This window comes from Saimiri boliviensis, chromosome 9 (genome assembly GCF_048565385.1).
Source record: "Saimiri boliviensis isolate mSaiBol1 chromosome 9, mSaiBol1.pri, whole genome shotgun sequence".
In the NCBI taxonomy this organism is placed as follows: Eukaryota; Metazoa; Chordata; class Mammalia; order Primates; family Cebidae; genus Saimiri; species Saimiri boliviensis.
Window position 1 is genome coordinate 22,882,716 of NC_133457.1, and position 22,633 is coordinate 22,905,348.

A 22,633-nucleotide genomic window follows, 5' to 3' on the forward strand; every position below is an offset into this window, starting at 1 on the left:
TCTTCTGAGCCCTCCACACTGTTCCAACCTCTGCCTGCTACCCAGTTCCATAGTCACTTCCACATTTTCAGGTATCTTTCCATCAGTGCCCCACTACCTAATACCAATTTATTGTATTCGTCCATTCTCATGCTGCTAATAAAGACATACCTAAGACTCAGTAATTTATAAAGAAAAAGAAGTTTAATGGACTCACAGTTTCACATGGCTGGGGAGGCCTCACAACCATGGCAGAAGGTGAAGGAGGAACAAGTCACATCTTACATGGCAGTAGGCAAGGGGTATGTGCAGGGGAACTCTCCTTTATAAAACCATCAGGTCAGGCCGGGCACGGTGGCTCACGCCTGTAATCCCAGCACCTTTGAGAGGCCGAGGTGGGTGGATCACAAGGTCAAGAGATCGAGACCATCCTGGTCAACATGGTGAAACCCCGTCTCTACTGAAAATACAAAAATTAGCTGGGCATGGTGGCGCACACCTGTAGTCCCAGCTACTCAGGAGGCTGAGGCAGGAGAATTGCCTGAACCCAGGAGGCGGAGGTTGCGGTGAGCCAAGATCGTGCCATTGCACTCCAGCCTGGGTAACAAGAGCAAAACTCCATCTCAAAACAAAACAAAAAAAAACCCATCAGGTCTCATGAGCCTTATGCACTATCACAAGAACAGCATGGGAAAAACCTGCCCCCATGACTCCCACCAGGTCTCTCCCATAGCATGTGGAAATTATGGGAGCTACAATTCAAAATAAGTTTTGAGTGGGGACACAGCAAAAACATATCACATAGTTTTTAATGACCGTATGGTTTTTATGCAGTAGCTTTATTTTAAAGGGCATCTATTCTAGAGGCTTAAGTATCAGATAACATTTAACATAGCTGAGCCTCAGTGTCCCATGCATCTGTGAGACATCCACCTCCTCCTGCCTTCTGTGGATGCCAAGAAAATGTATCAACCAATAGATATTTTAAAAACCTGAAGGTTTCCATGCATCCTGTGATACATGTGTATTCACAACTATTTATAACAATATTACATTTACTTAGAAATAACTTACCAAAAGCAGAAAGGAAATATTAAGTTGAAATGCCCTCACAGTGCCCAGAAAAGACATTCCATGGTTTATGCCTTGAAATGTACAATCTTCCTCACTGTAAGCAACTTCTATATCATCACTCAGAGCCAATTTACTTTTATATCACACACAATTCTGACAATTTTAAGAATTTGTGTAAAAGTATAAAAACAAGTTTAAAATTCTGAGTTAAAAATAAAAAAACTAGCAGCCTGGGGCTCTTCAGCATGATGGACAGATGTCTCTATTGTAATGATCTACTTAACTCCCTGTCCTGGCATTTTTTTATATATATTTTTATAGCTGTGGTCACTATCACTTTACACCTGTAGTCTGAGAGATCTCTCAAATCTGGAAGCAATCTACCTTGGTGAAGACAGACAAAAAGGTATGACTCAATGGCCCAGCATCATGCTGGTTTTACAGAGTCCTGCCCTAACAGGAGCACCCCCCTTGTTCACTGTCTGAATTCTGCCACATTCTGCAGATACAGTCCTGCATTGTACCAATCTGGTCCACTTAAAGTCAGTTTGGGGCCAGTCTACCCTAAGGACACTCTAATTCAAAAGTGAATTTTTTTTTCTTTTACACGTAATGACTGTATTTTTCAAAACTAAAAATTAGTACATAAAGTCTAATGACAAATCATATTCTGACTTATGAGTCACATTCAGTGGTGTACTTAACAAAATATTTTATTGAAGCAAAATTCATGTAAAAAATAGATTTAGCTATACATAACCAGCTATGCAATTTTTAATCATTAGAAGTTGGAACTTTCTTAAAAATCTGAGTTATGTGACAACCTTCATTTCATTACCTGTAAACATTCATATTTGCTTATTGAATTAACTTTATTTCTGTATGCTTTGGGGATATTTTTGTATATGAAAACATGTTCACTTCTGTAGAACTGTTGGTCATCCTTAGAGAAAAGACCTAACACAATTAGAAAAATTATTTCTACTACAAGTGGCCTTCAATTAGGATTAAATCAACATGGATTTTTATATCTTTCTGTATTATTTCTCCATATTAATGATCAAATTTGTATCAACAGCGACCTAATACAACACTGGATTGGTTTCTAATTTCTCTCCAAGTAATGATTTGGCAAAGACTAAATCATAGATTGGGGAAATAAAGATTCTTCATTGTTGTTACTTTCTTGATATTACTATTTCCGTTATTTGCTCTGTGGATCCAAAGATGATGTTTTTAAATTCCTGGTTTAGTGGTGGGGGTTTTTCCCCCTTTTTATTATTGTTAATGTCCGATGTTACTGCCTTTTAAGAAAAAATGGTCTTTAATATTTCTACTTTGGACATTTATTGGGGATTTTTGTTACCTCATAAACAGTTTATAGAACACACACACAACACACACACAAACTTGCTTGGACATTTTGGATTTTATAGCACTAGGAAAACATGAAGGCTATTTTCTTTACATAAAAAAAAAAGTAGTCAATTTCTTGCTTATAGGCATATATGTCTCCTTCTCAGGGGAGGAACAACTGTGGCTACTTAGCCAAATCGAACAGGCTGGTTCAGCTCAGAGGCCTTTTACAGTCTGGAGATCTGGGCTGCATTTGCCTCATCTGTAAATATAAAGCACAGAGCATGAGCTACTGTCAGTTTCAAATTAAATAATGTGTATGCAAGTGCTCTGAGAGGGACTATAAAACTAAAAGCATATTATTACCCATGGGGTAGGGATTCAAGCTAAGCACTATGGTGTAAATGTGGTCAGGACAGGATGGGCAAAGATTCCCAGGAAGCCTCTGAAGCCCAAGCCTGCCTAGTCATTAAAGTTAAAGAAAGGCACCCCTAGTGGGCTGCAAGAGAGACTCCACCTATACTTTTCTGCTTCTGATCCTAGAACTCTGCTCACCCGACCACCCCTGAGGAGAGAAAATAAAGTGAAATAGATGGTAATAGAAGAAAGCAAGTGTACTCATTCACATGAGCCTGGCTACATTAATTCTGATCCTTTCCTGAGACAATCACTTTATCTACAAGTTTGGGTGATCTCTCAACTTTGGAAACAATCCACCTTGGGAAGAATGGGGCAGAAGAATAAAGAGCTTTTATACTGCTCCTGTAAAAACTCAACTTTTATACATATAGCATTACTCAATCTATATTTGCATATTATATATAATGAAATAGATTATTATATAATTATATAAATTGATCACACTATATTTTGCTTTCTCACCTACCTGTCTCCTATACCAGACCATGAGCATCTTAAAGGCAAGGCCCAGGTCTTACTCATATTTCTATTCACAGCTCTGACTGCTGGCACATAGTAGACATTTAACACATGCTTGTCAATTTGAATTCTATGTGACAGATCCTGTTTCAAACACTGAGAGTAAAAAGATGGACGAGGCTGGGTGCAGGGGCTCATGCCTGTAATCCCAGTACTTTGGGAGGCCGAGGAGGGCAAATCATGAATCGGGAGATCGAGACTATCCTGGCTAACACGGTGAAACCCCGTCTCTACTAAAAATTCAGAAATTAGCTGGGCATGGTGGTGCATGTCTATAATCTCAGCTACTGGGGAGGCTGAGGCAAGGAGAATTGCTTGAACCAGGAAGTCGAAGGTTGCGATGAGCCGAGATTGCACTACTGCCCTCCAGCCTGGTAACAGAGTGAGACTCCGTCTCAAAAAAATAATAATAATAAAAAATAAAGATGAATGAGACAGTAGCCTTGCCTTCAAGGAGCTCACAATTATGCATTATCAGTTATCTGAGACTCATTACATAAGCCTAGAAAGTACTCATTCCCCCTCCTTCTTTTTCTGGTTCTTTTCAGCCCACGGAGTTTTCCTGCAGATTTCATGCCCTTCACTCTTTCACTGCCACTCTCAATTTCAGTAAAATGGTTTCATAATTGTCCATATCTGCCTTGCCCACCTTTACTCTGCATTGTTTAAAAAACATTTTCTTTGGCACAGTGAGTGACTACAGTTTAAAAGTTTCGCATGAAGGTGTTACCAGATACCTCATTTGTTTCCATCTCATGGTGTGACAGTTTCACTTCCATCCAATATAAACGCAAGGGCTGGGTCTGACTAGCTTTTAACTCATCAGCTGAGTTGTGTAACCAACCCTTTGTTTTAAGCAATAGAAGGGCCAAGGGGCACCATTACTGTTCCGTGCTTAGGTCGTCAGTTGACTTTAACCCAGCCCTGGTCCTTTCATTGCTTGTTACTAACACTGATGAAAGGCTTGTTGCAGGAACATAACAAATCTCATCTTTAAAAACAGACATCTTTGTTATCTTCTGCAATCTGGCCTCAGTCTACCTGCTCAGCTTTTTTTCTTTCAATTTATCCATCCTGTGGTCCATCCCAGTTGACACTCTCTTTCTCCTAAGATCACTCCTCTACACCTTATACAATTCCCTCACCATCCTGTTCACTTATCTAGAATCTACAACTTAGAAGACTCAGCTTCAGTCCCTCCTCCTCCATAAGACCTGTTTGGAGAATGTCTAGAACTCATAGCGAGTGTATTATCCAATGGCCCATGAGTTCTTCTGGATTACTCTTAAATGTTTATTATATTTTATTTATATTTTTAAAATAGAGACAGGGTCTTACTATCTTGCCCAAGCTGGTCTCAGACTCCTGGTCTCAAGCAATTCCCCAACTTTGGCCTCCCAAAGTGGAGGGATTGCTGGTGTGAGCCACTGCACCCAGTCTGCTCTTAAATGTCAGTATATATCATTATACTTTAACCCCCAGTTATAAGGCCAGTTCCTGGAGGTCTGAATCTGTGTTTTTTAGCACAGGGAAACATGAGCAGTAGGTGTACAACAAATGTTCGTAAAAACTGTTCTTGGGATTTCCATTATTCATAGAACCACCACCTCTCCTCATTTTCCTTCTCCTCAAATCACAAATCATTACCATCAGCCTTTAATCCAAATTCAGGTAGATCCAAGAGTCTTCTCTCAGTATCTCCCACTTAGGGACAAGTCTACTAGGTGGAGGACATCCCCAAGAAAATTTGAAAAAAGATATTTATGGGAACTTTGAATCTGGCACTTTCCCTTACATGTCCTCCTGAAGAGCAGTGGAGAGTTTCTCTTTCTTCTTAATGTAAGGTTCTCTCCTGTCATTCAACAAATGAAGGATGGTAGCCTGAAGGAGGAACCAAGAAGAATCTAAAGGAAGTCTTAATATCTCAAGAATCTACATTCAGCAGAACTGTGTCTCCACAGCCATAGCAGGGATGGTTGACCTGAGCAAAGTGAGTAAGGAAATGAGTTTGCAGTAGTGCAGAATGATAACAACAATGAACCTCAGCTGCCACTGTATGCATAGCATGAGCCACCAAGCACGTCACATTACAGCTATGCCTTCATCTAATCCTCGAAACACCCCATGCCAGCAGGACTATACTTATCCCCATTTAGCAGAGGAGCAAACGGTGCTCAGACTGCTTAGTGACAGCAAAGCCTGACTTCAGAGTTTGTTAACCCCACCACTACAACACTCTGAGTGAGACTTTTCTAACCACTACTGAAGCTCAATCCAAAAAATGAAAATGGATTCACCATGACCCACGTATTCTTCATAATCATGAATTGATTCTGAAGCTAATTTTTCTAAAAATGGCTCTGAATACATTTTAAAGTAATTCCCAAGTATTTAGGCTTATTATGTCCAAGTAAGTTCTGAGGATTATAGAATAAAATTATTATATGACAGACACACCATCACCAACTGCCTACTTTGGCCAATCTTGCAAGCCTCATCATCCACAGAAAAATTAATTTACTCAATTGGGCAGAACAGAGCAGAGCAGTGCTCCAAGTGAGCCATTCCAACCCAGCCAGTGATCCAACCTTGACTTCTGGGTTCTAATTGCCTTTACTGAAGACATGATGAGCAGGACTGAAAACATGAAGATAGCATCTCATTATGAGTCATTCAGTTGCTAGAAGGGGGTGACTGACAGCTGGAGGTTTTTGGCTCAGTGTTCTAGAGCAATGTTGTAAAAACTCATTAGCTATCTGTTGGATCAGTTTAGTGAGTAGTAACCAACATGACAGAAAGAAAAAGGAAATAGGGAAAGACAAAGAAGAGGGGTAGAGGAAGGAAGGAAGGGAAAGGAAGGGCAGAGAGAGAGGAAGGGGAAGAGAAAGAAAGGAGGTAAGGAAGGAGAGAGGGAAAGGATAAAGGGAAAGGGGAAGGGAAGGAACGGAGGAGGGAGGAAGGAAGGAAGGAGAGAGGAGGAAGGAAGGGGAAAAGAGAGAGACAAAGTGACTTTCATACAGTGTGAGTAAGTACTGTTTTGTGAAACAACTTTTGGTTGAAATAATGATTTAATGTACATGTTTACGGGAACACGATGTAAACATGGATTTCTTACTGTGGTTGCAGTCTAAAAACACTGAGAAGCACTGGTCTTGATCTTCAAAGTAAAACAATTCTTTAAAACACAGACTATCAGATTTCTACAATTGTTGAACTAAGTGGGAAAGACTTCCAAATTTTTCATTTCTACAAACCTAACAGCCCACTGTACACATTTGAGAACAGCCTTTCAAGTTTTTTCACTGTGTCTTGAAGGTTCTCTCCCAATCCATAATCCTCAATCCAAGGGGGAGACAGAGAAACACAAGTGATCATTTCTTACATGGCTTTTCTTAACCACTTAAGAAGGCTTCAGATCTTAAATTTCTGCTCATTTTAGTATTGTGCACTGAGTGTTGGGTACAGACTCCTGGTGAACCTACGCTGAGCAAGTGGCCCCACTCTGTTCTTCCATTGCAACTTCACCATGCAGAGATTTCACAATCTCATCAGCTGTCTCTCACCAAATCGTGAGTCCCTTGCTCCTGGAATTGTTTTGTATCCCTGTGTTGCCACAACTCAGTGCCTTATATGGAGTTTTAGGCACTTCCTAAAAGTTTGTAAATTTAAAAATGAGCAAATCTGCTATCTTTTAAAGGTCCACTGGGTGATGTACCACATTTAAATTTGTTAACTTCTTTCAGTAACCAGAGGGTTAATGAGATTTGCTTGCATAGTACATGTCTGGCTTTGAAATTAGAATTCCTCCTCTTGCAATTACCAGGATTAAGTGAAGGTCTCCAAGTTGTAGTGAAGGATCTGGGAGATGTGTGCTCCAATCCCATAAATGGCAGATTCCAGTGAAAACTGTCCAGAGGACGTTTATTTGCATTAGAAGACAAAGAACACCTGGGAGAGGAAGAAAAATTATATTTAAGACAGACTCCTGAGCATAGAAGAAAGGGAGTGAAGGCAAGCCCAGTTTCTCAGAGAGAACCCCCACCCCACCCCCCCACCCCACCCAGGGGAATCAGGAACAGGTTCAGAAGCCAGAGAAGATGCTGGAATGCCACAATGGAAACCAAGTGAAAGTTAGTAAGGGGCACCTGCTTGATGCCACTAAGCTGAACCCTAACTCTGCTCCAATAAAGTTAGTACCAATCCTTGAGAGAGAGGGTGATTAGAAATTGAGTCTATATAGCATCCTTTCTGTGCTAACTTGGGATATGTAACACTGGAGGGGAGGGCCTATCTCCTCTCAGTCAGCTAAGTGTGGACTTTCCCAGCAATAATGTCCTCACAGAGATGGCTTTAAGGTTCATCCTTAGGACAGAGGAGACTGTGGCAGTAGCAGCTCCTGCTCAGACTCTGCAGAGACGAAGTATGGAGCCTACAACAGCCACAGAAATACTCGAAAAGGCAACAAGAAGAGTGATGGAGACCCTCAGAGACTTTGAGGAAAAGAGAATCCTGAGATTAATACTGTTGTTATAGGGGCAGAAAGGGAGTGATCCCTTTCCTTCCATCACAGAGGCTCGCAGCCAACACCCCATAACAACAACAACAACAAAAACAGGTTAACAAGAAAGGCATAACCGAGTTATTACATGCACACATGTGCGTAGGAGTCATACAAAATATGAACTCAAAGAGGGCTGGATAGTTGAGGCTTAAATTCCCTCTTCATAGAAGAGAGGAAAATGGGGCAGTGAATAGACCCAATGCTCGATCAATGGTTAGTAAATAATTTTCTGTGGGAAGGTGAGGGGAAAAACTGCACAGAAACAAAGCTTATTTTATTATGTAGCAAAAGACCCCAAAGTTATTTCGCAGAGCTGACCTTAGAAGAATAAAAGAAAAGTCTGTCTGGGCATGGTGACAATTCTGTTTCTTCTCTTCTCTGGAGGTTAATCTTTCCTGGTTATTTGATGAGATTACTGGGGAAGGGGTTTAAGACAATTGCAACTCTTCTTCTTCTTTTTTTTTTTTTTTTTTTTTCTTTTGAGACACAATATCACTCTATCACCAAGGCTGGAGTGCAGCAATGCGATCTCAGCTCACTGCAACCTCCACCGCCTGGATTCAAGCAATTCTCCTGCTTCAGCCTCCCAAGTAGCTGGGATTATAGGCATGTGCCACTGATTTTTGTATTTTTTGTAGAAATGGAGTTTTACCATGGTGACCAGGCTGGTCTGGAACTCCTGACCTTGGGTGATCTGCCCACCTCGGCCTCCCAAAGTGCTGGGATTACAGACGTGACCCACCGTGCCCAGCCAGTTCTTTCGGAAGAAGTTTTCCTCACTCAGATAAGAGAATTCCAGAGAGAGCCCCTCCCTGCACTTCAGGTGAAAGAACAAGACAAGGCTAGAGGGACCTTGGTTCTGAGGCAGCTTCTAAGGCCCTTCAGTGTGTCCAGGCACCAGTCTTTGAGGTACCCCTTTCTGAGCCCCATCATTGGGAAGCTGTGCCAAGTTGAAGTTAGCTTTCATTCCTGTCAACTTTATTAGTGAATTCAGTCTGACCTTTCCCAACTGACGTGGCATGTCAAAAAACAGGGCCTCTCAGCACTGTGGAAAATCCTTCAGCACAAATCAGCCTTTTTCCAGATAGTTCAGATATCTGCCAGACTAACTCTGGGAAGCTCACTTATGTCCAGGAAATGTGTTGGTGAGTCAGGCCCTCTAAGCATAATTTCATTATTAGAAAATGTTACTATTCTATGAGGAACTATAGATCTAGACTCTGTACCTCCTGGCCTATTTTAATTTTAGAATATGGGATTCCATGGTGCAATGCATACTTCTGTATGAAGCCACAGAAATCCCTTCTGAAATTTCAGTTGGGTAATAATCTTTTGTTTCTATTCTGTTATCACATTAATTAACTGAGAACTTGTATCAAAACTTCTAGGAAATTTTTAAGCATTGTATAACTGCTTAAAGAGACTTACACAAAGCAATACTGCCATTGACTCATGGTTTCGAAAAGGAGGGATAAAAACCAGACTCCTTATTTCTTAAGAATAATCTATCCATTAAAATGTCATCTACTTGTTCTGTTAAAGACCTTTGATGCTGCATGATGTATTAGCTCTTGGGAAGTGGAGACTGTCCTTATGTTAAAAGAAAGAGACAACATTAGGGCCTTATGTTTTTAAGATTTTAATTTCTGTGCTGCATGTTAGAATGGAAAATTACCAAAAACAGCTATAATACCTGCCATTTATTCTGTATTTACTATGATTTAAGTGCCTCACATGCAATATCTTATTTAATCTTCAAAATGATCCTAGCAGCAAAGCTGATACTCAGCTGGTACACAACAGTAGATCGTTAAACTACAGAAGTATTTCTTTACTGGTTGGTATATACTCACTGCCCTGACACCGCTGAGTAACAGCCCCTCCCACTCATGCATACATAGTCTACCATTACCTTTCTACTTCCAGGATTGTTTTATGATCCAGGACTAAAGTGTTAGTGCCAGTGACTGTTGTGATTGATCAGTGACCATCCTGTACCTATGGCTATCTCTAATGTCACCCTTGCCTGTGGAGCAGATATGGTTATCTTTATCTGGAGATGAGGAATTAGAAGCTTTAAGGAGTATGACAGACTCTATTTTCCAGAATTGGCTAAAAATAATTTCCAGTAATACATGCTTTTCAAGAAACTTGTTGCTTTCCTATCAAGAATTGAAGTCTATCTCCCATCTCCTAGAAACTGAGTGAGCTCATGTGGCTGTCTCAGAGAGTAGGATGTGGCAGAAGTGATGTATGACTTCTGGAGCTAGGTTAGCAAAGGCGATAACAGTTTTCAATGTTATCTCTCCAGAGATCTCTCTCTACAAACACCTGCTGGTGGATTACAGTCAACATGCAGAAGTCCAAGCTTCAAGAAGAGTCATGTTCAGGTTCTCTGGCCAAAAGCGTCAGCTGAGGTCCCAGACATGTGAGTGAATGAGCCTTTAGATGATCTCAGCTCCCAGCTGTTGAGTTGCTACTCAACCTTTGAAATTTCCACCTAAGGCCCCAGACATTTTGGTACAGTGACAAATTGTCCTGCTATACCTTGTCTAAATTTTTGGTCCCCAAATTTATGAATATATAATACAGGGGGAATTCTTAATGTGACAACATAATCATAACAGAAAAGTTAAACGATTTGCCCAAGGTAACATAGCTGGTATGTGGTGAAGCCAGGATTTCAACCTAAAATCATCTGAGTTTGAAAGCAAGCATTCTTAACTACCAGATGACATTGCTCCTCTGAGTGAAACTCTAAGAGGGAACATGGTAGGGTAAAGATGCTAGCTGGACCATCTTTCAGTTGGATATATGGGGTTGATAAATGGGCCAGGGCAGGCATCATTCTCCAAGGTGTTGACTCAGACACCTTTTAGCTCAAGGATCTGCCATGTTTGGTTTCACTTCCCAACATAATCTCCTGGTCCAAGATGGCTGCTCCAACTCTAGCCATCGTATCTGCCTTCCAGTCATTAGGAAGATTGATAGAAGAGAAGAGCAGGCATCCCTGTTTTCTAGAAAATGTTCTGAAAGGCACAGACTTTATTTGCTTATATCCCACTGTTCAGAACTTAGTCACATGGTGCATCCAGCTGCAAGTGATGTTGGGTGATCATGTATCCAGCTAGAAACTAGGGGCATGTTTCCCTAGATTCTAGAATCTAAGAAAACAGCTCTGATATTGGAACAATTGGCAATCTCTGCCATAGGAAAGAAAGGAGATTTGGTAGAAAATGAATGTTTCCAATTGGGAGCCATGTTAATCCCTCACTTTCTTTACTTCCCCCAACACTTTAAAAAATTATTCATCATCTATTATTAAATATCTTCTAGAGGACTTAAACTGATTTAACTGTAAGAGTTTTTGGACACCTTGAGACAACAGAAATCCAACCTGTGTTCCAAGGGTAGATTGGCCCTGACAACAATCTGAGCTCAAACTACTATGGCCCACCATACTCCAGAAAAATGAAAACAGTAGGCAGACCAAGAATCCAACAAGAAAAAAGTTGTGTCCTATTTAGACACCATACCACAGAAAGCCACACAGAAAACCTGGTTGAGAAATAAAGGTTATGGTGAACTTTGCAAGAATCCATTTCCGGTGAGCATTCCAAGAAATGCATTCCAAGATGCATTTCTTTCCTCTTAAGTGTATCTAGAGTATTTCAGATGATGCCTGCTTAGATGGCTACACTAATGAACTGATTTCTCTGATTACTCCCTGAAATTGGAATGTCTATTCTCTTTTCACTTCCAAGAACCTTCCCAACTGAAAAATATTTGGATGGCAGGGGGTGGAAATCACAGCAACCCTTGGAGCAAACACACCATTTAAACTTCTTATCACAAGACATTTTCCTGTGCTTGATGACTTAGTCATAAAAATGCTTTAAAGAAGGAAACTGCAATGCAATAACCAATGGTAGTGAGTTTAAAGGAAGAAAAATTATAGCATCCCCACATCACAAATCTGGCCTATATCATTTTGATGTTTGAGCTGAAAATGTATTACTATGTAAGTGAATAAAACAGAAAATCAAATAAGGCTTAACAATAGGGAGATATGGCTACATATGAAATGATCAGTTAGCATACACACTAAAAAAGCAGAATCCTCTCTCTGAATTCGAATCTATCTTACCTTACAGATGTTTCCACAAGAAAAGGGGTTACAGCTTGCATAGAATATTCCACCCAGGCCTTCAGAATGAGCTTGAGAAAGAATATGTAACAAGAAGGCCTGATCCTGTGAATTTCTCTCTGGCATTTCATGCTGAAATCAACCTGGGCAGGAGCTCTAAGACCTGTACTCTATGATGAGAAAGGGGTGGGTGACTGCATAGGAGAAGAGGGGACATTTATGTGTGGAAAATTTTTGCTATGAATATTTCCCTCAGCCACATGTACAGCCCACTTAAGTAAAATAAAAGTAGCTTGAGTTTGCATAGTATTTTGTGATGTGCAAATAGGCCTCACAAACATAACCTTTAGCCCTCTGTAAGGCTCTTTTCTGCTTGTAGGAAGGCATGATTGATTATAGAATTCTGACCAAGAAAACTAAGATTGCACTTGCAATTTGTCAGCTGGTGAGCAGTGACCAAGCCAGTCTTCTGCTGCTAAACAGGTTATTCTCTCCTCTACATCCCTGCAATGGTTTGAATGTCCCTTCCAAAACTCATGTTGAAACTTAATCCCCAATGTATTAGGGCAGTTCTGAGACGTAGGGCTTTTAAGATGTGACTGAATCATGAGGGCTCTGCCCTCATGAATGAATACATCCATTTATTGATTAATTAATGCGTTAATGGATTAATGGATTGTCATGGGAGGGAAATGGGTGTTTTTATAAAGGAGGAAGAGAGACCTGAGTAAGCACTTTCACAAATGAGCATGCACAGCCCCCTTGCCATGTGATACCCTGCACTGCCTTGGGACTCTGCAGAATCCCCACCATCAGGAAGGTTATAAACAATAGAAAACAGACTGAGATAATCACCTCTCTCTCTTTCTGTCTCTCAATCTATCTGTCATTCTCTCTCAATCTCCACTTTCCCAGAAGTCCAGACTGCACAAGCACATACGACATAAGTTCAGAGGTTTTAAAATATGTCCGCAAATTCTTCAATGCCCCTCCCTTTGAATGTGAAGCATAGACTGGACTTGGTGACTCACTTCTAACAAATAAGAGATGGTAGAAATGATTAGGTCATGAGTGGCACTGTGGCCTCCTCCCAGCTCTCTCTTGGTTCATTCACTCTGGAGGAACACTGTAGGCTCTGCTCACGATGTGATTACTTAAAATACCTCAGCACCCAAACATCGTATTTGAAAAGGATCTGGCAGAGAAGATAATTGACAGATGAAAAGTAAGAGGTTGAATTTTAAAAAAGGTTACATACTTAATGGTTCCAATTCTGACATTCTGGAAATGACGAAACTATGGATACAGTATAAAGATTGGTGGTTGCCAGGGGTTACGGGAGAAGGAGGTAGAGCACAGAGGATTTTTAGGGCAGTGAAACCACTCTGTGTAATACTGTAATGGTAGATGCGTGTCAAGATACATTATACCCACAGAATGTTCAACACCAAGAGTGATCCTAACATAAACTATGAACTTTGGGTGATAGTAATGACTCTTCAAAAAAGATATTATTCTATTATCTGTGGCTCCATTTTACTCTCCAACAACTCAGAAAATGGAGAGAACCCCCCAGATGATGAAAATGGAATATTAATGTGTTTCTTAAGCACATTAATACTTAGCACTGGGAGACTTGCCCATTGCTAAATATCTGCTTTAGCAAGAGGACCTGGTGTTTCCACCCTATGATATTCTCTAATCCCTGCGGCCCTTAAACTGTGCCTTTCTTTCTCGTAGGGCTGTTGTAAGCACTTTGGTGAAGTCTGCTTAGAACTCTGCTTGGCACATAGTAAATGCTTAACAAAGGTTATTGTTGTTCCTGTTGTTTCTAAACCTAAACAGAAGCTGCAACAGCTTCAAGAAAGGAAGTGCCAGAGGAACCCACACACTTCTCAGTGTGAAATACGCATCTTGACAACATGCGAGCAACTCTCACAAAGCGTTCTGCTGAGCTGATGCCCTCTGCTTTAGGAGACAGGCATTCCAGCCAAGCCCCTAGAATCCCGCCAGCTACAGTCCTGCTTCACTCCAGGCTTGGAAAGTCATGGGGGCTGCCCTGGGTTGAGGGCTGCCCCAGGATTGACGCCTCCAGTTCTATCACAGTGTGCGCTACGGGAACACCCCACAGCCATACAGTCCGACACAGCCCTGGCCCCCAGCATGGTCAGCAAGGAAACACTGCTTGCTTCTTGCAGGAGGAGACATGACCTGAGAAAATCTAGTTGCCATTATCTCAGGCACAGGCAACCCTGAAGACTGTATCAATTCCCCGAATTTATTGAAGGAGCTGTTCCTAGGGTTATCTTTAGATTTCCCACTCCAAATGCTTTAGCAAGAAGAGAATTTTGTTGATTAGCAATGAGATGAAACTACTTCTCTTAGTCATCACAGTCATAGAAGGAGGAGCCTTGGCTTGTCAGTAGGAAAGAGAAAATTCATATTATTTAAAAAACAAAAACAAGAGACTTAGATAGCAGTTCCAGGGAACTTTCACTTCCTCCCTGCTGAAGCAGCTCTCCTTATCTTCATTTGTGTTTCCTGTGGCCAAGAGTCGAAGATTCGGAAGTCTGGGGCTCCTTATAGCATTCACAATAGAGACCCTCTCTCCACAGATATTCCTGTCCCAGCAACTGTGTTCTAGTCTCAGTTCAGCTGACTTCTAGATTTGGAAGCATCTAGTAATGTCAGCCATTCATTCAGAAATATGATCGAGGACCTCCCATGTGCCAGGTGCTATGCTAGGACCTGGGAGTGAAAAGATGGATAAGATATATTATCTGCTCTCTAAGATACCTGTCCGCCTGGTGGGGTCACAGACATGAGGGAAAAAACAACATAGTAAGTTCTGCCAATATAGGACAGTTATATTATTATAGAAATCCAGGAAATATATGGGGTCTATACCCATAATTCATCACCTGATGAATGCCTTAGAGTTTACCCCTGTCTGGGAGAGTTGCTTTTAACAAAAGTGCTAAAGGACAGAAAGACTTTCAAGATGAAAAGGAATTCATCTGTAGGGTAGAAACTTCTTACGAGTAATAAAGATTTGGGGGCAGGGATTTTCCTCACACATTTCACTCCCCTTAGACATCAGTCTTAGGACCATGAATCTACTCCCTTTAGAAGTCAGTCTTAGGACCCAAGATTGTAACTCAAATGCCCCCACCCTCATGCCAAGTATCTTGTTAAAAGAATCACTCAATAGTAACAGGTTTCTCCATGGGAAGGAGAAGACTTGTCTGCTGTTGAGAAAAGTAGGACTTTTACCATATCTTTATGCTTAGCACACGATTCCTCCTAAGGTCCAAAGCCCTTTTCAGGGGAAGAAGATGCCGAGAGTCTCTTGCTAATGCGTCATTATTTATCTGGTAAGGAGGTGCTGAGTTGGGTTCTGGCTGTGGAGAGGAGACCATCATAAGTCTGTCCAGCAGCATCAGCTAAAATTAGGCATTATCTCAGCTGGCAGGAGCTCCCTCTTTGGTAGAAAGCTATTATGGGAAGTAAAGGGATCTAGTTCTTGCCTTTTAACAACCAGTTTCTGGCTAAGAATGACTTCACTGGATGATCTCAACTACAAAGAAAAGGTGAAGTGCCCTTCATGCTTCTGGCATCCTGGAAAGAGCCCCAGTTTTTAACGCTGCCCTGCCCACTGCCACTGACCATGGCCAAGGTTACGACCAGCCCATTCTGGGGTCCCACTTCTGCCAAGAGCAGACACTTATTTTAAAACAAACAAAACTGGAAGAGTAACTCACTGAAGTTGAATATTTAAAGAATATCCAAAAGACAAACACCGTGTGAAGGGGTCCAAGCCAGACGCCCAGGAGAAACAAAGGACACACATAGATCCTCACTCTGCCCTCCAGGTGTTAACAACCCACCTGCAAATACATCCCCATAGAGCAAGACTATCTAAAAGTCACGTCTACCCAAGGCCTTAGGAGCAGCTGGTATACTAAATGCTATAAAAGGGAAGAGGAGGAGGAGGAGAGGAATTCTGTGGTCTGGGGCGGTCAAAGAATGCTTTACAGAAGACATGGGGCTTGACTTGGGTCTAGAATCTCAGAAAAAGGAAGACAGTCCCAGAACCAACAATTGTAACTCAAACGACGTTTTGGATATCTGAGTCAGGAATCTGAATTGTTTAGGTAAGGGGTATGGCACACTAATTGCTGAAGCTTAGATTGGTTCACTTAATAATTTTTATTAAGCTATAAATTGGCCTTAACTGGAAAAGACTTGTTTTTATAAAATGTCTATCAATGTAAATGGAAATAAACCAATGTATTTTTCCAATATGACTGGTTCAAACTAAAACAAAGGTATCTGTTCATTCAACAAACACTGAGTGTCTTCCAGTGCCAGTCAATGTTCTGGGCACTGGTGGCACGATGAACAATAAGACCCACAAGTTCCTGCCTGCAGAGCTTACAGTGTGGTAGGGGAAAGACAGACAATAAAAAAAAGATTAAATAACAAGCATATATCAGGAAAAGATAAGAAAAAAATAAAACCAAGTTATATATTAGAACTATTAATTCAGATTGGGTGATCAAGGATGGATTCTCTGGGAAAATGACATTTAATAAGAAACATAAATGACAAGAAGGAGTTGGAAATGTCAAGATAGGATGGTGAGATCATTCCAGGCAAAAGAAATAAATGCAAAGGGCCTAAGGGAGATATCAGCTTAATGTGCCCAAGAAGTAGAAAGAAGCTAACGGCTGGAAAGTGATGGGCAAGGGAGAGTGTGGCACACAATTAGTTAGGTTAGGCAAGGCCATGTCACAAAAGGCCTTGGAGATGCAAGTTTGACCTCAAAGGCACCACAAGAAGTATGGTTGGAGAACAGGAGACAGGATTTAAGTATTGCAATAGTTAATGTTATGCAACAACTTGACTAGACTAAGGGATGCCCAAATTGCTAGTAAAATATTATTCTTGGGTGTGTCTCTGAGAGTGTGTCTGGAAGAGATTAGCATTTGAATCTGTAAGCTAAGTGAAGAAGATCCACCCTCACCAATGTGGGTTGGTATGATCCAATCCACTGAGGGATGAATAGAACACAAGGCAGAGGAAGGGTGAATTTTATTCTGTGTGAACTGGGATATCCACCTTCTCCTGCCCTCAGACATTGGGACTCCTGGTTCTCGGGCCAGGACTTCCACCATAGGCTCCCCACTCCAACTCCTATTAGTTCCATTTATTTGGCATCCTCTGATTAATAGAACTATGGATCTCCTCTGGTTCCCTCTGGGCTCCTCAGCAAGTCAATCACCAGTCTAAAACTGGTTCTTCTGGTCTGCACAAGAAAAGAAGAAGTTAGATTTCATTAGTCACTGTGTGTGTAGAATGTGATATAATGTTCTGCAAGGTACTAGGTTGGTGCAAACTTAATTGTGGTTTTTCATTTGCACCAACCTGATACACAAAAAATTTTAAAGACATTATGATTGTTAACCAGATGCCAATTGCATTTATAAAATTTTATTTTCTTAGTAGTCTCAATTTTGTAAATTAGCTCAAACCAACAAAGCAAACTCCATTCTGTGCTTAGGAAAGGGGTACACATTAGGCTAGCAAGCCCTGTGGGAGTCTATTTATAAAAGAATGAGAGAGTCAAGGTTGTGTTCTTAATGCCCATTTTGTATGCATGGCTTGAGTTGAGTCCTTTATGTATAATTCATATGGTCATTTACAGGCTTTTACATGACTCCTCCTTTAAGAGTTAACTAACAAAGAGGATGTTCTCAGCCATGGCACCAAGTATTATGCAAATCTTTCTATCTCTGAGCCAACAAAAAAGGGGGTGGGTTGATTAATTAAAAAGATGGAGGAGGAAATGGGGGGCACACACCCCTCTTGATGTTAGTCATCATTTGTTAATGTATTTAACTGAAAATAATTTTGAAGGATAAATGTGACTGTGTATGACCTCTGGGCATGAGGGCACTGCTTAACCCTGTGAGTAACCATTTGAATAGATGGAAAATGTTTTATTTCATTCATTTCACCAGAAGTCCTACAATATGCCATCTGTAACCTGAAGAAGCAGGCAAGCTGGTGGTGTAATTCAGTCTGAGTCCAAAGACCATGAATTGGAGTAGGCGTGGGAGGGCAGGGGGTGCTAGTGTAAGTCCCTGAGTCTGAAAGCTTAAGAACCAGGAGATGCTCCAGTGTCTGAAGGCAGAAAAAGATGAATATATCAGGTCGAGAAGTGAGAGAGGATCCACCCTTGCTCCCCACTTTTGCTCTATTCCAGTGGACGTTCGGTGGACTGGATGATGCCTGCCCACATGGATGAGGGCAATCTTCTTCACTCAATCTGCTGATTCAGTGCTAATCTCTCCCAGAAACAGCCTCACAAACTCACCGAGAAATAAAGTTTCACCAGCTATCTAGGCATCTCTTAGCGCAATTTGACACATAAAATAAATCATCACACAATATAAATAAAAACAGTTGTCTGTATTTACCTTTGTACATCTTGAGGGGGCTATACAAATGTGTGAAGAGAAGGAGGCAGAAATTATTGAGGGCCATCTTGTAGGCAGGTTACCATGGTCCCTGTCACTATTAAACCACATGTTAGCCCTGGACCATCTTTCAGATTTTTGCTTTTGAAAGAAATAAACACCTATTGCGTTTATGCTACCGCCATATTTGGAGTCTTTTTCTTACAGCCACCTAATCCGTCTCCTAATGAAACCACTGCCACACAAAATGAGAAAGCCAGCTGGAATCGACTCACAAAGGGCCCTGAAAGCTAAATTAAAAGCTTGGGCAAACCACCAAAGATTTTTGAATACTATTTTCAGCAGATTAATCAATCAAGCAGTGGAATGGATCACAGTGAGGAGAGTCTGAAGCCAAGAAGATAATTCCAGGGGCAGTTACCTGAATTAAATGGTAACCATGAGAGTTAGAAGAAGGGCCAGATGTGAGAGACACTGAGGAAGAATCTGTAGGACATGAAGAGTGACCAGAGGGATGAGGCAAGGGAGATGGAGGAGTCAGGATGACTTCCATCATCCTTGGGTGTCTGGAGGATATGAGGTACTGTTAGATCATTTCAGCAAGACACAGGCATATTTTAACAACTGTGGAGCAAATAATACTATTCTCTAAAGGGGTAGGCTATAACGGTAATGTCAGGAAATGAAGGATGGGCAATGAGAGAACTTTATCTGAGGCCAAGCCAAACTTAGATGGTTCCTTCAAAACCCTATCCTGGCCAGGCACCGTGGCTCACACCTCCCAAAGTCCCAGCACTTTGGGAGACCAAGGCGGGCAGATCACCTGAGGTCAGGAGTTCGAGACCAGCCTGGCCAACATGATGAAACCCCGTCTCTACCAAAAACACACACACAAAATAAGCCAGGCATGGTGGCACATGCCTGTAATCCCAGCTACTCAGGAGACTGAGGCATGAAAATTGCTTGAACCTGGGAGGTGGAAGTTGCAGTGAGCCGAGATCTCACCACTGCACTCCAGCCTGGGTGACAGAGTGAGATTCTGTCTCAAAATAAATAAGTAAATAAAAATAAAACCCTATCTCATTAGACTGCTGGTTTAACAATAGGGCCAGCGTTTGTCACCCAAATCAGTGAACAATGAAATCACATCATAAAATTCCATCATCATGCTGATTTCCTTCCTCCTCAGCTCTTCCACAACATGTCCTATTGCCACCTGATTGCCAGCTTCCCCTCTGTCTCCTTCTTTAGTCTGTACCTCTTCAGGTATAAAAACTAGGTCCTCTGCATCTCTGAGTCACTACAGTAAGCCTCGTGCCTGCAGTAGCATGCATTTAATAAACACATGCTTACTGCCTTCAGACTCTGCAGCACATGTTTAAAAACATTCCCTCGTCCTTTGAAGGTGACTTAATCTTGTTGTCATTCTTCCCTACTCTGTGCCTAGCTCAGGGTTAAGCACTGGAAATAACAAGACAACCCTGGAACCTGTCCTCATGGAGCTTTTGACTTAACTCCCTAAACCAGAGAATATAAGACACCTTCTTCCGTATTCCTAATACTAACTCTTTGGTATGTTCTTATTCTAAATTATGGTGTCATTGCATTCTAATTCCACATTACAGAAGATTTGTGGATTGCTCTGATTCAGCTTGTGGAGCAGACAGCACCTTGTTTCTGTTCCAAAATAACCTCTATGATTTTTCGATTATACAAATAATATATACTTATTGATAAATTTTAGAAAACAAATTTTCTGTCAAAATTTGATATGTTTTCTTAGAGAATTTTTTCTGTACATATATTAATATATTTGTAATTATAACATTAAGAAGCATGATCTGTTTTTCCATAGAAATATTGTTATAATTGGGATTTCCTTCTGATTTGGATTTCAGCATTTTATACATTGCAGAGACCACAAAGGATGTACCACAAAATACTGTGATGGCCACAAACTTCTATAATCTTTAAAAAATCATAAAATGAATAGTTGGTCCTTTAACATGAGTAACGTTCATAATTCCTATTGCAGATGCTATTCAAAATTATAGTGAGGGCACAGAGGTCTCCAAGCCACCTAGTGCTGCCGGTAATTTTTTTCACAAGGTGAGCATTCTTAGAACTAAAGAATTCCCTTCCCAGACTACCAGGGAGAGGAATCTCCAGGATTACTAGAACAATGCCTTATTGCATTCCCAGCAAATCTGGTGCTCATAGCCCCAGTCTCCAAGTCTGGCCAGTTATGGGACTGATATGAATGGGATCTTAAGAGACAAATTAACCCGTAATTCCTCATATTCCATAGTTCAAATGGTAAGCCTCTCTGGGTTTCCATTTTAAAATATTTTATTTTAAAGCACACACCAAAAAAAAAAAAAATACAGACTAATTATAGGAGAAACAGTGTAAATTCTAACATTTTGAAAAAGGAGCAATATTTCACATTGCATGCCTGTATTAGAACATCTCATGTACCCCATTACATACCTACTATGTACCCACAACAATTTTTTTAAAATTAAAATACAGGAAAAAGGGAAAAAAATAAACTCACCCATGATCCACCCTACAGAAATAATAGAACATGGCTGAGCAGGTATGACCCCAGGAGTTTGGGTGCCTGAGAGAAAGATCAGACCAGTCTTTCACAAGATGGGTGTGTCCTGTCAACCAAGCCATGTGCTTGCTGGCACCAAGTGAGAATGTCTCACAGATGAATTAACAGACAACAGAGTATTTTGCTAGGGAAGGCCTTGCAGAGCAGGGGAAAGAACTCCCAGAAGGCCTGGGTTTTGTTCCGGACCCTGACATAAATTATCACTTTGATCTTAGCAAGTTGTCTCTTCTCTCTACATTATATTCCCTCCTCTGTTTGACGAAAGCGTGGACTAACATTGTATCAACCAGAAGACCCACTGTATAAACCCATGGCCCTGATGGCATCGTTGTGCCATGTGGTTGTGCCATTTTCAATTAGCACTACTATGATGAACAGCATTCCGTCATTTCTATTTTTTGTTCTCCCTTGACACCTCCATTTCTATTTCCAAAGGATATGGAAACAGCTCACTTCTCTTCAGATGTCAGTACGTATTATCAGCAGGGCAGGGAAGATGCACATCTGAACTGGCAGAGATTAAATAACTGAGGCAGATAAAAAAGCTTTTTATGTCAGTGTTCTTACATATCATTTACTGACAATCCAATCCTGTTTAATGCTTTTGAATCTCATTTTGGGATTCGTCAGGAGCATGCTGGGACATTATTTACAAGCCATTCTATCCTGGTTCCATGGAAAGCAAATGAAATATCTTTGGAGGGTAGCAGGTCAGCAATGCCCATATCAGAAGAATTCAAACTCTGTGTCCCTGTTTGGTGCAGGGAGGGCCAGTGCTTCCCTGGGTACTCAGTTCAGACAGCTCCCAGGCTCCGTACCTAAGCGGGGTAAGAACACTGTCTTCCCCTTACTGAGGCCCTCCTTCCCACTCTTTTTTTTTTTCACTCATAGATTGCATGAATAATTGGAAGAGCTTGTGACTGTGACAACTCTGTAACAAGCATGGGAGACAGACACACCGTGGTCTCTGGGCAGATGCGTTCAAAACCAGACATCACATACCACACGGTGAATAAGTGACAGACCTTCAGACAGAATACTAAAATCCCAAGCAAATATGAAAGCAGCCTTTATAAGGTTCATCTAGTCCAGGTCAAGTACATCGGTGCATGAAGAGATTGGAGCTGTGGGAATATGAGATGTGGAGCTTCTAGAATGTATGCACCTGCAATCAGAGAGCATCTGGCCCATATTAGCCTATGCCAAAATACTTAATGTAGAAAATTATTAGAAAGTGAATGAGGTACTATTATTCTATTTGATTTCAGATTTCTTCACAGTTAATGAAAGTGCATGTAACGCAGGGGTTAAGAACCCAGGCTCTGGAATTAAGCATAAATCTTACCTCCATGAATTACGCTTTTCTCAAGCCTAATGGGGACAATAATAATAACCCCTTCCTAAGATAAATATGAAAATTAGATGATAAAACTGCACATGAAATACTGAATATAGTGTCTAGCATATCCAGAAAA